Source organism: Podarcis cretensis (assembly GCF_951804945.1).
Source record: "Podarcis cretensis genome assembly, chromosome: 14".
Lineage (NCBI taxonomy): Eukaryota > Metazoa > Chordata > Lepidosauria > Squamata > Lacertidae > Podarcis > Podarcis cretensis.
In genome coordinates this window covers 19,914,575-19,920,574 of record NC_137183.1, presented here as the reverse complement: position 1 = coordinate 19,920,574, position 6,000 = coordinate 19,914,575, and the positions used below count along the sequence as shown (strand labels likewise).

The 6,000-nt window shown below is 43.6% G+C and overlaps 1 protein-coding gene across 4 annotated transcripts in view; it reads left to right on the top strand.

Moving 5' to 3' along the window:
• The first annotated feature begins 685 nt into the window (after positions 1 to 685).
• ACAN (aggrecan) overlaps positions 686 to 6,000 on the top strand; it is an 84,282-nt gene continuing 78,967 nt past the window's right edge. For all 4 annotated transcript variants that reach the window (XM_079954167.1, XM_079954169.1, XM_079954164.1 and 1 more), the window contains exon 1: positions 686 to 1,061. The gene's annotated coding sequence lies outside the window, so the exon portion shown is untranslated. The remainder of the gene's footprint in view (positions 1,062 to 6,000) is intronic.

Genomic DNA, 6,000 nt, shown 5'->3' with positions numbered 1-6,000 from the left:
ACTAATTAATATTCTGTCTCTGTGTAGCCGGATGCCTGCCAATTGCGCCCTAACTGAAATCCTCCGAACATTCCTCTCTTCTGCCTGCCTTGCATGTTTTGGGTGATCCCCTACGGAAGATGCTCCGAATATTTATCCTGACAGCTCCCTTAGCCAGCCTGCAGCATTATTGACTGCATTGCAGGCACCCTCTCCCTCATTTTCACCCACTCGTCTTGCTGAGAGATTTTAATTAGATATATCTTGATTCTCTCTCTCCCCCCATCCCCATTTTTGCACAAGTCCTGTTTCTCTCTTCAACCTCATTCCTTATATTCTTCCTTACTTTCAACCACTTGTGGTACATAGTTTGGCTGCTCTCTCTCTCTCTCCAAACGGTTGTTTTGTTTTTTAAAAAAATAAAATAAAACCCCCAATTCCCTGTTCTCCCTACTCAGGACTTTTGGTATCCTTTCTTTTTCTTCTGCCCTCCCTCCCACCCCCCCAAAGAGGTTTAGCTTCTCTTTTCTCTCTTACAGCCCTCCTTTTGCTGCCTCCCACCACCCTCCTCTTACCCACCCAAGGTCCTGTCTTATTTTTCCTGGATTCCTGCCTACCTTGACTCAAACTTTTCATAGGAGGATTCAGTGCCTTTAGCAATCTGCCAGCTATAGCAAGAGGTATCTAAAGAGGGACAGGAGGAGTCTGGAAGTCTCTTTTCACAGCCAGTAGCAGCTCAACGTGGGCTGTTGCTTAAAATCTCTCACCCCCACCCCTTCGCTCTTTTGATTTTTTTTTTCCCTTCCAAAAAATCAACCTTGCTGCTGCTGCTGCTTTTGCTGCCACTGCATGAAAGGAACCTGACGTACCAATAATTTTGATTTCTTCTTGGGAGGTTAATAAACCAGGGAGGGGGGAAAGATCTATCCACAAAACAAAAGCAGGAAATCTCATCTGGAGGCTGTGAAGGGGATCTACAAGGGATCGCCGGACGTTGTAACCTCTTTCTTAACACACAAGAATCCTTATTGCTCTGTTAGGTGTATGGGACTTAAATTCTTGAAGCACTGAATTTGTTGAAGGTAAGCATGTATTTTTCCTTTTTTGCTGTTAAGTGTTTTATTTTTAACCAAAGTGGGATGGGGTTGGATGTTTCCCCCTAGAATCCAGAGGCAGTGGTACCTTTGAATGGCATATGTTTGGAGCACTGAACAGGGTTGAAGCTTTCATGCCATGCTTGTAGAATTCCTGGAGGGCTCTTGCTGACCACATCCCTGGCCAGATGAGCTGTCAGTCTGATTCAATGGATTATGTATGTGCAGGAATGCAAGAATATGGGGTGGTTTCGACACCCAACTTGTTGTAAAAAGTTGCACCCCAGAAAAGTTTGCTCATGTCAGAGAAGCGTGTGCATGTGCGATGCCCACTGTTGCCAAGCAACCAAGAAAAAGATCAGACTCTGCCAGCAACTCAGTCTGTTGAAATTTCAAGGAAATAGATCTATAGTCCGAAGAAGGGCATTGCCTAGTCTGCTTGGTAAAACAGTAATAATAACAGACTCTGCTTATAATGAAAGAATAGCTGGTGCAGAAGATGTAGAGTAGGGTTAGGAGTCAACTGCCCAGCCCTCTCCCCAGTTATGCCAACTGGAAAATTTATTCTGCAACTGGAAAATTTATTCTGCAAGCCTCTTGTTTTCCATCAGAAAAAGTTTCTGTCATTGTCCCTCCCTACCCCACCACAGACAAATATCATCTTATTTTTATTTATACCATGCCATGATCATACTTACAGCACCTTGTAGAGTTACATGGAATAGCAGCATAGATGGGTCCCCGCCTGCAAGGAGCTTACAATCCACATAAATCAGAATGAGGGGAAAATGAGGAGATAATGAATGCTGACAAATGTAATCAATGCTTCTGAAATCCATTCATAAAGCAGGATTCAACTATTTGCTTTCAATTGTGAAACAACAGCATTTGTACATCTCCATCTTTTCAAATCTTCAGCTTGCCTCAGGAAATTTGCTTCCATGGCTTTGGCTAAATTCAGTGAGAACAAATTGTATCCAGTCTATTTTTGCTCTGTGTTAGTTCATTCAGATGCGTTCATTCATAAATCTGTTCTCTCTTGCCTCCTCATCATTCTGTAATTTTTATTTTTTTAAAACAGCAACACAGAAACAAATCTGCATTTTGTATGCATTTTACTCTAAAAATGCATTTCTTGTATATATTTTATTTCCAAAAAGCACTTTATATACAGCATGATTTTTTTTTTTTTGGGGGGGGGGTGTTGAGCCGAGAATTGTATAACAAAATTCAGAGAAATGTGAAAAGCAAATGACAACTATATTTTAATATGCCTATTAGTTTAGGAAGTCCACATCAGAACAGTTTGCTTAAAAATGTAGACCAAGTTACAGCGTCAAGCATTTATATATGGAATAGCAGTGCACAATGACTATGGGCTGAATTTACCATAGCCCGGCCTAAATTTAGAACTGGATTGCAATCCTAACCATATCTACACAAGAGGAGGAAATCCTATTGAAATCAATGGGGTTTACTCCCCGTTTAAGTGGGTTTAGGATTACAGCCTCAGTTTATCCCATAGGCACTTCTCACTCTTTCTTCCATGGAGTTCTGAGTGGCGCGCATGGACTCTTCCTAATTTTTCCTCACAACAACTCTGCGAGGTAGGCCAGCCTGAGAGATAGGGATTGGCCAATTGTCATCAAGTGAGTTTTGTGGCTCAAAGCCCATGTCCTCAGCCCTCTTCCCAAGCCCACACTGCCTGCCTTTGGTCAGTCGTGACTCATAAAGCAAAGCACTGATACCAAACAGCAAAATTATAGATTCGCTAATAATGTATTTGCAAACCGTTCTGCAAAACTGGAAATTACAGAGCTCACCGCCGTTGAGCAAGATTCAAAAATCGCTATGCTGCAAAACCAAGAATTATCGGATGTGTTTGTACTTTGATGTCACCTCCTGGTATAATCTGTCTGTGACTTCCATTATATGTGAGGGTGATTGTGTAAAGAGGCTGTAATTACCATAGGATTGGGTGGCTGGTGAGCTCAACACTAGTACAAATGATGGATGAATGGCTGCGGGAAAGGAGGGGGGAGTATGTTTGTCCTACATTCTAAAATAAAACTTTAAAAAAAAATCAGTAGACTTGGGCAGCTAACAGGGATTTGTTGCTGTTGAAATATGGTTTGTTGCAAGGTCTACAGTGACTTGGCATTCTTTTAAAGTCCAGGGATCTGCTTAGAATCTCTAAATACCCGCCTTCCTTTTGAATGAATGCACAGAAAGTGCAATTTTTCCAAGCTGCGGTTTCACGTTGAAAAGAAAGTGTCGTTTCTACATGGAGACTGCTTTTTTTCTTCTTCTTTCAACCCCTTCATTACTCATGGAAGTTTGCATTTTCAACCTGCTGCCAAAACCTCACATTTTCCCCCTACCCTATCCAGTTAAAAAGTTTCTTTTCTCTATGGCTCTATTAGTCTTATTTATTTTTTAAAAAAACTTCTTAGACTTCTTCCAACAGCGGTAACACTCAGAAGGAACATAATCTGTTTTTTTTTAATGGTTAAAGCAAATTGCTCACTTCTACAAGTCAGTCCAAATTGACTGTGTAAATCGTAAAGACGAGCAGGAAAAGTTATAAGGTGCTTTTAAAAAAGCAATCGTTAAATCCACCAGCATTACCCACTAATGCTTTGAAACTATTATTGGGAGGGTAACAGCAATTTAGCCAAGTGGTGTTATTTACTAGGAAATTGTATATCACTGGGATGAGGATAAGGTCTTTGGCCCCTGTGCACATAGATTGAATTCCCCCTTCCCACTTTCAGGTTTGTCTTAATAGATAGGAGGCAACTCTGTGGCAGTAGAGGCAGGTCCCACCGCTATCGCAATGTTGTCCCAAGATGCCTGGGAGAAAATGCACTGAAGAACCTTGAGGAACCTGTAAAATTAACCAACACAGTTACCTTTCTAGGAGTATCCAATAGCCATGTGTATCTATGAGAGAAATGTCATAGTCTGTACTAATAAATATCATTGGGATGCATTTAAGAACAGGGCCAGTGTGGAGCAGTGGTTAGAGTGCCAGACTAGAACCTGGAAGACTACGGTCCAGATCCCTCCTCAGATATGAAGCTCACTGGGTGACCTTGGGCCAGGTCAGCCTAACATACCTTACAGGATTAAACAGTGGTAGGAGGACCATATATCCTCCTTAACTGAAGACTTAAATTTTGATCTGCTACTTCAGTGACCATAATGCCTTGGGAGGAAGTGGACAGGTTTTGCACCTGCCCTGAAACAGCAATGAAAAAGATACTTACCAGTGTCACTGAGGTAGGATATTGTTTGTTGCGAACTTACTACAGAGGACAAGCATAAGTTGTGAGTCTTTTGACTGGCTCTTCTGAAAGTGGTCCATGAGACCAAAGAAGAAGAAGTCATGGGTCATGTATATAGGGCCTAAACTTTATTTCACAAAGAGACTGGATGAGTACAAAATAAGGACCTAGTTTTTGGCCTTGTTGGGTCACCCAATCCAGCCAATACACAGCATCAGATTCTTAAAGAAAAATGAATAGTTTTTGTTACATACAAGAACATGTAGACACTGGGGGTGGGGGGAGACAGGTAAGTAAAAGAAGGCTTATTCACGCCTCCATTTGCCTTGCCATTTCCCCCCAGGAAACACTTATGGTATAACACCGAATCAGAACAAATGGCAATCAGTTTTTCAATGGATTGCTGTTTGTTATGATTTAGCGCTAAAGAGTGTGTTTTCTGGGGGGAAAGCAGCACAGCAAAGGCAAAACCACTCAGACCTTTGCTTAGAAAGCACAGGAAAAGCAGAAAAGCACCCAGACCTGTGCTTTCTAGGCAGGAGACAAATGGAAGTATGGGCAAGCCCAAAGAAATGGTAATATAGTCGTGGAATAAAATAATAACAATAAACCAGCGTACCAAATTTCACTTTTGCTTCATTGAAGCATCAGATTCTGGTGAAAACAGTGCATTGAGGGCTTTGCAATGGCCCTGCCAGATCTCTTCCTACTCCTTCCCCGGGTTTTTATAATTTTCCAAATTTCCAATCTCCTAATTTATATTGGCTCCTCCCACATTTTGCCCTTGCTCTGCCCCCTGATGCAACAATCCTTCAGGCTCCAAACAGAGACCTTTGCCTTGGCTTTTCCCTTCCTGGATCCACCCACTAGATCCACCCCTTGGTCTCCCCTCAAGACCCACCCCCCTCACTGCCCCTGCTTTGCACCCTCCTTGAGTGTTTTACACCTTGGTGATATGTATCATTGAACTCTAATAATGTTTCTTGCCTAGGCAGAGGATAGAGACATGCAGCACTTTTTTCTGGTGGTACGCAACAATATGCAGTAGTATCATCTGGGGTGGGGAGAGGGAAGGAGGTGGGAGGGCTCTCAGACCCCATCAGAGCATGACGCCTCCTTCCCCAAGCCTGGGAAGTGTTTGCTCAGCTTAGGGGAGGAGGCACTATGCTCTGACAGGATCCTGGAGCCCTGCTGCCACCTTCCCAAGCCAGGCAGGGAAGGCCTCTTCACCTGGGCAGCAATGGGAGCCAGCATGGTGTCGTGGTTAAGAGCGGTGGACTCATAATCTGGTGAACCGGGTTCGCTTCCCCGCTCCTCCACTTGCAGCTGCTGGGTGACCTTGGGCTAGTCACACTTCTCTGAAGTCTCTCAGCCTCACTCACCTCACAGAGTGTTTGTTGTGGGGGAGGGGGAGGAAGGGAAAGGAGATTGTTAGCCACTTTGAGACTCCTTAAAGGTAAAGGTAAAGGGACCCCTGACCATTAGGTCCAGTTGTGACCGACTCTGGGGTTGCGGCGCTAATCTCGCTTTATTGGCCGAGGGAGCCGGTGTACAGCTTCCGGGTCATGTGGCCAGCATGACTAAGCTGCTTCTGGTGAACCAGAGCAGTGCACGGAAACGCCGTTTACCTTCCCGCCAGA